Source organism: Pleurodeles waltl, chromosome 2_2, assembly GCF_031143425.1.
Source record: "Pleurodeles waltl isolate 20211129_DDA chromosome 2_2, aPleWal1.hap1.20221129, whole genome shotgun sequence".
Taxonomy (NCBI): domain Eukaryota; kingdom Metazoa; phylum Chordata; class Amphibia; order Caudata; family Salamandridae; genus Pleurodeles; species Pleurodeles waltl.
Window position 1 is genome coordinate 560,577,808 of NC_090439.1, and position 11,994 is coordinate 560,589,801.

Sequence of the window (11,994 nt, forward strand, 5' to 3'; positions counted from 1 at the left end):
GGCCATTGGGGTGGTGGGCAGGACCCCAGTCTTTCCTAAGACATGAGTCATGTGGTATGGATGGTTATGTGTCAGAAAATGACGCTAGGATGGTTAGAGGCATTTGTTTGCCTCTAACCAGCCCAACATAATTTGTTGGTGCAAAACCCCCTTCTCCGATACCGCCAACCCCACCCAGCAAATGTTATTTGTTTTTACACTAGCCCACTGTTTGCACCAGCTTATGCCATTCCCTAACTTTGGCACCCAGCTGGCGCTCAGGAATGGCGCAAGCCGGTGCTGAACTTTTTGATGCAAAACTGGGATAGTGCAGTTTATAAATGTGCTCCTTATTATCTTTCCTTGAAAAGTCGGGCAACATTTGTGAGGGATGAAAGCTTTCTCAACAAAACCAGGCAGCCAGCTCTCTCACAGCCAGAGACCAACAACCTCCAAGGAATTACCAAAAATGACTACAGCTGATACAATGGATGGTCAAAAGGCAAAGCACATCACCCAAGATATCATTGCTGTGGAGAAGGTGGAGACGGCTGACCCCTAATGTCTAAATCTGTACCAGCAAATACAAAGTAGCAATTGATCCAAGACTTTTTCTGGAGAAAAGATCTCCCTTTGAATGTACCAATCAGCCTGAGTTCAGGGTCGAGGGTACCACTGCCGGATGGGGCAACACCTAGGATACCTCCGTTACTCAGTGAGAATTCACAGGGAAACATTACAGTTGCTGATATCATCTTAATACCCTCAGGGGTCCCCCACACAGCTAATCAAGTAGCTGGAAAATCAATTAGCAATGTTGACATGGATCCCAATCTGGAAACCTATTCGATCTATGGCTGCAATGAGTCAATTACCTAAGGGGACACAGATACCCATCTTGAGTTTGATCAACTTGAAATGTTAGCATGATCAATTGAAAGAGCTGGAAACATTAGGCAACCCGGATGACACTGCTACACAAGGATAGGTTTAGGAATTCATTAACCCAAATCCACAGTTATGACAAAATATTCGACCCACAACTGGAACAAAATATGACCCTAAAACCTTTTGGAGAGGAAGACATTCTACCAACTTTCCTAGTGTTAGCTGCAGTAGGGGTATTAGTAATAAAGTGTCACCGATGTCAGATATCCTAACTAATCAATCCTTAATACTAGCAGAACAGATAGTGCTTCTTAAGCAGATCCATGGGGAATTGTCACTGATGACAGACTATTCTAAGGCATTTTCCTCAATTAAGCAGAGCCTGAGTGAATTGACAACTGCTTCAAAGAACATCCAGCAGAGGGATGAGATTGTTGACTCGTTACAACTTTATCCAATAAAGGTAAGACTTATAAAAGACCATACAAAGAGTCTGCTAACACAGTCATAAATTAGCAAATTGGTGCCTTGTGTAGAACAAATTACTCAAGCCCCAATGATATTACAATGGGGGATTTGAGTACGACAAGTAATACAGTAACCGTACAGATCCCACACTCCACTCATGCCGAAAAATCTGCTGAATTGTGAAATAGGTGTCAGGAATCCCCAAGGTGCCTCCTGTGTTATCTGTCAGCATCCCCAGGGATTAGGGTTAAATCATATCTCTGTTCTTGGTTAAACTAGTAAACATAATGTGCTGTGTTACACAATTGGTTTTATCAATGCTTGTTTGCTAATGTGAGCAGGTGTAGACATGTGCTTCTAATTGGGTGTGGTGTAGACATGTGCTTTTATTCGGGTGTGGTGACTCATCCACATTTGGAAACTCAACTGCTTTCCTGATTGGCTATAAATAGCAGAGTGAAGCATGCCTCCCTGCTTGGCTTTGTTTTGCTTCCTGTTCTCAGCATCTGATTTGGCAGTCCAGCCCCTGCTGTCATCCTCATATTCAGGACTTGTGAGGCAATTCTTTTCTTTGTTCCTGTACCAGCTGACACCAGGCATTCCTCCAGCACTCTGGAAAAGACTGCAGCCAAGTGACCAATATTCTCCAGGGAGTTTGTTCTTTGAGTGCCGTGCTTTCCTAGAACAGCTGGTGTATTTCAGACCTCATATTTTGGCAGAGTGCTAATCTTGAAGACACAAATGCATTTCTGAACATTCTATATTATTATTGTAGTTACTTGCCTAAATGTGCTTCAGGAAATCTGCTTGAGCTCAAGTACTACACAAAGTGACAGTGCAATTTTAAAAGAGCATTTATGTGAGTTTTCTTTCTCTAATAGCATAACTCTTGGATTCAAATTGTGTCATTCATGCCTGTGTTTCAGGTTTCAGGAATTTGCTTTTGAAGGGTTTTTCACGCACACAGTGAAATAAAACCAAACTGTGCCACCCTAACTGTTTAAACCCAGAGTGGACATTTGTATTTCTTGAATTGTTTTTGTTTCTTTTAGTTTAACCCTATGCATGCAGGAATGCTATATGTGATATAATTAATGCCCTTGTTTGTCTTTCTTGTGCACGATAAGTGCAACCACAGTTCTAATTGTAGTGTGCAACAGTGAATCTCTGTGAAGCCAGCCCTATTGTCTCAGTACTTATAGTTATGGTACTCACTTTGGGTTTTTGGTAATGCAGTGTTAGTAATTGTGCCAACACTTATTATTATCCAAGAAAAGTGCTGGAGCATCCCGGTGTTCTTCTATCGCTTCTGTGCCCATATCAGAAAGAGAGAATCAGTTTCAAGGAAGTTGAGTGCACTAACTCTATCACTCTGTCAACAACGACCTGCCCCCGAAGATAAAGGGTGCCTGGCTGGACTGGCAAGATGTAGCAGTGTTTTGTCTCTTTCTCTTCCACTCCCCCTTTCCTTTCGGGACACCTGCTGGGGTTTCTGTTTCCACCAGGAAGTGCCGAGAGGTGTTCCAGGAGGTCAAGGGCATACCATCGCCCCTGCAGACTTCCTGCTCTTAAGGTGAGTAGCCCTGTCTCGATACTATGGAAGAATTTCAAGACAACTTTGTTCCTTATTCAAGAGACACCTAAAAAAAACTTAAGAGGCACTCAGGGATCAATCAGGGATCAATCAGGCAAATGCAGGTCTAACTATGCAGTAGGAAATGGAAAACTTTATCATATGCAACAAGCCATTGATGGAAATGATCACCTGTGATACAAGCAAGCCCCAAGTTATCACAACGGCTGAAATTTCGGAAGCAGCCATGATGACAAACAAGAGTCAAGTGGATCCACTACAGCTAGTTGGGCAAGCTAAAAAAAACATAACAACATCAGTAAGTCATTCGACTCCCACTTTCCAGACTGCAGCAATGATACTTGTACACTAGTGCAGAAGGGAAACTGTTAATTATTGCCCCTATTACTACAGGAATGCCACCCTCCTCTGGTACTTCATTGGCAATAACACAACCAATGTACAGTGAAGTCTTGCATTCAAGGATGTATCCTACATGTCCCAAAGGTAATCAAATTCCTACACAGACCAATACAGCTTCAAATCTGATGCAAACTGATGATTCAGAGTTTCTCAAATATATTATGAATGGTGTAGGAAGAATAGCAAAATAATTAGAAGTCCCCCATATATCAGTCCCAACAAATCCAAGTCCTACTCATATAACATTGACATTAAGGGAGATCCCTAGCTTCAAAACTGAATTTCATGGAAATATTTCCAGTTCACAGCAATCAAATAGATTGGCAAAGTATTGCAGCCACAAACGATTCTCACAGGGCCTCCAAAATAATCAATCAAAATGTGCACCCCCCTAATCTGAAGAAAGTGCATAATAGACTTTAAATCATTATATAAATCAGAAGGCCCCCACAGCATAGTGAATCGTCAGAATATACTGAAGCTAATAAATTCTCTTGACAATCTAAAAGGTCCTCATTTGCAATCTTTGTTACCTCTATGCTTTATTCTTAATTAAGTTATAGCTCAGATTGTAAAACTACCTGAACTACGTGGTCTACATAAACTACTGTCTAAAAAATATGGGCACTGAGAGAATCCCTAACAGACTGGGAAATCAAGGTTTCACAACTCAAAAATCCTAAATACCCATATGTGCTCAGTAATTCACAACAGTATCAAGAGTCCTAATGCTTCTCACCGATACCCATACCGCAGTATTAAGACCCAGACAAAAATACATTTAGGAATCAAAAAGTCACAACAACAGGAATGACATTCAATAATGTGAGCAATGTCTTGGCCAGAAAACTCAAGATCAACAAATCAACCATGGCTTTCACAATCTAATTGGCATACCTAGTGCACTGACAACTCAGTAAATCTCTTACAATTTTTTTTTCTTATTTCATGGAACATCACAGGTTTTGACAGGCAACAGAAACACTCGGGAGAGACACTGTTAAACTTCATTGATGATCACTGTGTGATATGTATGCAAGAAATTCGATACCAAACTATATTATCTATGAAATCTGGGCAAAACAGAATGATCTTGGGAGACCTAGTGGCAGTTTGACAATACTGATCAGTAACAGGCTCCATTTGAAATGTATTAAATGAAAGCCATCTTCTGAATATATATATATACTGAGCTTTACTTACCTGCCTCTCCACTGTGAGGTTTCTTATCATAATTATCTACTGTATCCCTCATCTTCTAAAAAACAAACACAAAAAGCATGAAATACTGGAATAGCTGGAGTCAATAATGGAACGTATGGACAGCTACTTGTTACCATCAATGTGGACTTTAAACAACATCTGCTCCCTCCAGCAAATTCCTCCCCGTCCCCTGAGGACCTAGACTTAAGTTATGACATCCCTTGTCCTAAAATAACCCAGCATGGTGAACAAAAAGGCCTCAACACTCAAAGCAGACTCACAACCTACTGACAGATTCTGATTGCAGAGTGACTAATGGGGGATTTTCTGATGATCAGCCCACCAAACCTACATTCCATAGTCAGATAGCATTGACCACCATTGATTACACTTTAGTCAACTATTCCAACTACCACCTTTGCAAGAGTTACGCTATCATGCTGGGGCCTGAGAGTGACTACAGCCCACAGATGATAGTTTTTTAACATCATACCAGAAAAGCTTGATACTTGCAAAGGCAAAGCTTGAGGCTGACAACAATGGAACCCAAGTTGGATACACTGAACTGGGGGACCCTTGGTAAAAAAATTACCTTTGGAATTAGGGACTTATTTACTCTGTCGCAAAGGTGACGGATATCTCATCTGCCGTCGTATGATCTCCATAGGCCATAATGTGATTGCAATATGCAGAATGGGAAATCCATCTAATATGTGATCCCAGAAAGCATTAGTTCATAAAAATAAAAAATGTAAAAAATCTCTCCTGGGAGGTTAGACCTGGCTAAGCCCAACCCTGGTGTGGCTAAGTTTCCCTAACACACCACTTCCTGTCCCTCTAGTGCATCAATTACAGGAGGTCCCATCTAGCTAGGGCTGCAGGAAATGGGGGAGGTCTGGTTAGTTTCTTTCCCTCCTTTGAATACCAGTTTGGCCACTCTTCCCTCTTCCTGCTTTGCCATCTGCTGTTGCAAATCTCCACTAACCAGGTGCTTCCTTTGTTTCAACCCAGGCAGCTTCACAACTCATTAGGGTAACTTGACTCAGCCTTTCAGAAGTTGACCAATCAGGAAATCTACTACAAGGCGGATTTAGGTAACTTTTCAAAAGAGTTCTAAAACTTTCCCTGTAATAGATATAATGATTCTAACATTGGCATGTTGTTGGATTTCTTTTAACTATTACTTTGATATCTTGTATGACATATGTAGCTCTGTCCTATCAAAAATAAGACTTTATTATTTTAAAATAAAGCTTTGAACGTTAGCCTTTTGAGCGAAGGCACTACAATGGGGAAAAGTTAAATTGGCAGTTTTTCCCTCACAGGAGCTCATAAAACATACCAGTAGTTATAGTCGAACTACACCAACCCTTTGGCCACTTAGGACAGACTTTAGGAGTGAATATATAACATTAAAGCATTCTAAGACTTTGTAAGTACTTTTAATTCCAAAGATGATTTGGGGTTAATTGTATTTTAAAAGTAGCCAGCAAGGCATACCTGCCTTTAAAATCACACCAGACACCACAGCAATTAACTCCACAGGGGACGATAAACCTACATGCTGTATCATATAACAGTGACTTACAAGTATGTTGTCAGAGGCAGTTACAATCATGCCTAATTTGCATATAACTTTTAAACAGTGCACCGATCCTGGGCCTGGTTTTTTACCTTATTTTCAGGAAGGGTACTGACTACCTGAGTCCTAATAAGGCTGCCATAACATCTTTTTGATTTGGTGGAAGCCAACCTGATCTTATCTTATTCTCAATCTGTCAGCTTTGTGGATCCTCTTCAGTGTAATATATGCATATATTTTGAACCTTTATTTCTTTAAAACCATTGAACAAATTTATGAATGGATTAACATATCACCCTAAAACTTTCTAGAAAGGAGCTGAGAATGAATAACTCTTCTTGGAGTATTTTGATTTATCAAATGGTGACAAAGTTATTAGCAAACCAAAAACTGCTTTTCCTAAAGAAACGTGATCCAAACTCTCACTATTCAGCTCTAGAAATCTAAAATAAGGACACATTTTATGAGCTTCCCAGGATCTTTTTCCTCCATATCATTGAAGCATGCACTTACAATGCCAGCAGAAGTCTGTCATTAAATTCGCTAGTGATCAATTGAAGCTTCATCACAGAGTTCTAATGAACCAACAGTCTGTATTTATGACAAAGTGTGGCACACATGAATGTCATCTTGATGGAATCAAAGATGTAAAGCTGAAAGGGATTCTTACAAAGGATACAACAGTAAACAAACATCATGAGGGGTTAATTTTTGTCATGAAGTTACAGTTAGCGCTAGAGAAAGCTAAATTGATGACATGTTCTGTGAGTTCTTAAATATTTTTCTCATCCATTTCAGTAAAACATTCTGTAATGATGAGTGAAACACGTCATTTTAATATCTATACCAGGCAGTCAGTTATCTTCATAGGGATCAACAACAGCATCATCACAGAGCCCTAATGAACAACTTGAACACTAACATTTTGTATTCAGAACAAAACTGAGGCACTCCTCAATGCTATTTTGCTGGAATGGAACGTGTAAAATGTTAAGCTTTTCTTGAGGGGTAGGCTGAAATAAATGAGCATTGAGTTGTTAATAAAAGTAATAAACCATTGGATTAAAAAAGTGGGGGGAGGTATGGGTTTTCAGTAACTTAAGACATAATGGCCCTCATTATGACATTGGCGGTAAATCCCACAAACCGCCATGCTGACAGCCGCCACCTTACCACCGCCGTGGCGGATATCCGTTCAATATAATATGACACACACACACACACACACACACACACCAATCTGTCAGTATTCAGCCACATACACATATCCACCACATCAAAGGTCACTGATGAACTGGTGGTTTCAAAACCCACACCGTTACGCCAACAGAACTACACCCACCACATTATGACCCACAAATCACCACGGCGGACATTCAACGGCAGTAAACCATTGGTGGTGCATACTGCCGCGCTCACTATGGACACCCATATACAAAACAACACCACAGTGGACAATTCATACAACACACACCTGACACCCAAACACACACCACACCCACACATCACACCACTATAAAACACACACCCACAATACCTACAACCCTTTCCAAACAACAATTACTGGCAGGAGATTGACACCAAGATGACTGACACAACTCGAGCCACACACTATTCACACTATACACCACTCACGCACTACACATCACACACCACCAACACATTAACCAACACACCCTCACCAATACACCTCACAGAACACCCATAGCACCACAAGACACCCCCGTTTCACAGAGGAGGAGCTAAGGCTCATGGTGGAGGAAATTGTCTGAGTAGAACCACAGCTGTTTGGAGCACAGGTGCAGCAGATATTTATAGCTAGGAAGATGGCGCTATGGCGGAAAATCAAGGACAGAGTCAACACCGTGGGACAGCACCCAAGAACTAGGGATGACATCAGGAAGAGGTGAAACGACCTACGAGGGAAGGTACATTTCATTGCAGGAAGACACCAGCTCGCGATCCAGAGGACTGGCGGTGGAACCCCACCTACTCCCCCACAACTCACAGCATGGGAGGAGCAAGTCTTGGCAATACTGCATCCTGAGGGCTTGGCTGGAGTCAGAGGAGGACCGGACTCTGGTAAGTCACTGCTCTATTACTATCACCCCCCTACCTGCATGCCATCACATACCCTCACCCTCACTCCCATCACTCCAATCACTCCACTTCTTCCCACACACCCCACCATCACATTTCACTCATCCCAATGCCAAGCCTTACATGCTGTACCAATGCATGGACACCCCTCACAGCCCTGCATGGACACTCATCACTGAAGCATGCACACCATCGAGAACTATCAATCCCACCATACACTAACATGCAAAAGTGAAACCTGCCAGGGCAAATCCAACCAAAGAGGTGAAGCCACAGATGTATATGTCAGACAAAGAAACCATAACACATCATTTACATCCCCACAGGTACCCCAGCCAATGTCAGTGGAGAGGAGGTGTCAGCAATATCCAGTCCACCAACTGAAGAGGCTCACAGTGAAGACAGTAACTCTGGTCTTCAGGATCTGGATGACCTACCTGCCCCATCAGGTACCACTGGCCCAGTCAGACACCACCACCACAGAGCCTTCCCCATCAGGAAACACCACTGCAACACCCACCCAGAGAACCCATACCTCTGTCCCCAGGACACATCAATCAGCAGTGTGTCCACCTCTTGAGGGACCCCAGGGCACACCTCACCCACAAGACAATCAGGGACCTGGGGTCAGTGGCAGTGGGCACACGGTTCAGGGGACAGAGGTACAGGATGACAGGGGCACTGGAAGGACTGCTGTGTGCCAAGGGGAGGACAAGCCCAGGAAACCGACTCTCCAGGAGGCTCTCGCAGAGATCATGGGAGCTTATCAACATTCCCAGGAAATGATGGGCCAGATCCTGGACAATGTGCAGGGGAACAGGCGGCTGCAGGAGGGACAGTACCAGGGGACCAGGGAGGACTTGCAGGTCATTAACAACACCCTGATCTCCATTGCAGGGGGGCTGACAGACATGGCCAACATTATTAGGGGCCCTTGCCACTAGCAAGACATCTGAACAGCCTTCCACTTCCACTGCCGCTAGTGGCCAGAAGGCCCCGCCACAGGATCCACAGGCCACCAGCACACCTCCCCCTGTAGAAGGTGAACCACCCCACAAATGTTCCCTGCGATCCAGACAGAAGCCAGAGGCACTTGCCAAGACCCCCGTCAGGAAATGAGACTCTCCAGGTTGTCACCCTTTTGTCCTACTCTGTAACCATGTCCACCTTGAACTGCCATTACTCCCCTTCCTATGTCCCCATGGACAATGCACCTGTGCCACAAACAGACTGGAAAAATGCCATGGACTTTCCTTAATCATCACACTATCCCATTATACTTGCCCCTCCATATATTAGCACTTCAATAAACACCCTTTGAAAAAAACCAATTTTGGAGTATGTCATGTATATCAAATATGTATTCATTGTTACAGTTACAAACATTGCAAATCAACTGTCCAGAGAGTGAGCATAGATTAATGACCCGTAGCTGTCTGTAGTGATCCCACCAGGAGTACATATCAGGTCACCAACATCTGCAAAATGAATTGCCAGAGGAAACAGTAAGTGCGCATAGAAGTTGAAAATATCAACATGCCATTACCACACAAATTAAAACATATGTAATTGAAATGTGAAGTAACACTTTCCTACCTGTGTGTCATTGGAAGTATTGTCATATCACATATGTTCTGTTGTTCTCATCCTCATCCTCTGCCTTCTCATCCTTACTGTCCACAAGGTCTACTGCTGCCACATGTGCATCTCCAGCCTCCCTGCAGGAATGGGACATGTCGTCTGAGGGCCAGGTTATGCAACTTGCAGCATGCCACCACTATCTGGCAGACCTTCTTTGGTGAGTAGCACAGAGATCCATCTGTTAGATGGAGGCACCAGAACCTGGCCTTCAGGAGGCCAAAGGTCCTTTCAAATATCCTTCTGGTTCACCCATGTGGCTCATTATAACGTTCTTCATCCCTTGTCCTGGGATTCCTCACAGGGGTCAGCAGCCATGATAGGCTGGGGTAACCTGAGTCATCTGCAAATATTGAGGGACAATATTTAGCCACACACTATCCTACATGACCCACACCATACCCATACACCATCATATACTGGGTGGGAACCAGGGCTCACCTATTAGCCACACCCTGTGCCTCTGTAGCTGGCCCATCGCATTTGGAATGCTGCTATTCCTCAGTACAAAGGCATCATGCACCGACCCTGGATACTTAGCATTGATGTGGGAGATGTACTGGTCCGTCAGCACTATTGAGAACATTGGCTGTGACATTCCTGTTGCCAAGCCCACTGTCACTTGGAAAGAACTAGTTGCAAGGAAATGGAGTACAGATAGCACTTGCACAAGAGGGGGGATCCCAGTGGGATGACGGATAGCAGATATCAGGTCAAACTTCAAATGGGCACACAGCTCTGTGATTGTGGCCCTGTCAAGTCTATAAGTGAGGAAAATGTGCCTGTCCTCCAGTGTTTACCAAGTCAACCAGGGGTCTGTACACAGGGGTATGTGTCCATCTTCTATTCATCCACAGCGGTAGGAATATAAGGGACACAAGAGTGAGGAGCCGGTCACAAACTGAACAATGGAACTACAACAGAACTTTACATCCTGTAAACATGAAATGAGTCATTGTGATGTGTCCAATATGTGCTAATATCTACTGTGACGCAGCATTATTCCAGGGCCTGTCAGCCCACCCTGAAATGGTGTCCGCCTGTCCTGTGTGGAGGGACAGGAGGAAGTAAGGTAATTCCGCTGATGTTGTGCGCCGCTGCAGGAAGTGGTCGGGAACCGCCGTGCAACTCCTCATTGGCTAACATTGGGCTCTATGGGTTACAGTGGCCAATGGTGATCTACACTGGCGGTGACGGTATGCACCGCCATGGACGTGACCGCCATTTTCTATCTTATTCCTCACTTGTTACCTGACCTTCCATAGGAGATGACCTACATTGCATGTGCTGCTGTGACCTGTGTCTGGAACCCACCAAGGCCCGTGTGACCAGGGAAAGGGCCCCAGCCTTCACTTCGGAGGAGTTGGAGAGACTGGTGGATGGGGTCCTACCTCAGAACAGACTGCTGTATGGTCCTCCAGACAAACAAGTGAGTACACTGTGAGCATGATGCATGTGGCATGAAAGCATGGAGTTGCGTGTGTGAAGGCCTCGTGTGAGTGGGGTGGGTGGGTGTCCTCTTGGCGGCATACAGGTTGTGTGTTGGACCATGTGTGCGTAAATGGTGATGTGAAGGGGTATGGTGGGCCATATGTGTTACAGGCAGCACTGTTTGTCTAATGGTATTTTCCTGTGTGTATTGCCTCTGCAGATCAGTGCCCCTTAAAAGAAGGGTTTATGGCATGCTATTGCCAAGGAGGTGGGCAGACCTTGGGGGTCTATGATAGGTGGACCACAAACTGTCACAAACGGTGGGAGGACCTTAGACGCTGGGCATGGAAGATGGCAGAGGCCCAGCTGGGGATGGCCTCCCAACGAGGAAGGGGTGCCCCTCGAACCCTGACCCCCCTGGTAGCCCGCATACTGGCGGTGGCCTATCCTGAGCTGAATGGAAGCTTGAGGGCATCACAGCAGCCACAAGGGGTTGAGTACAGTGCCCATCATTACAACTTACGTATGGTAGGATAGTATCCGGGTCGGGGATGTGTGTCAGTGGGTGCCCTAGGCCTGGCCTAATATTGCAGTGTAGGTCCCCTGTTGGCTAGGGTTCAGAAGGGAAAATTTAGCTACCTAGCTCGTAGGCATCCACTAGTGGTTAGGGCTGTGTGGGTCTTAGGTGTGCTGCATTTGGCGGTGTGGG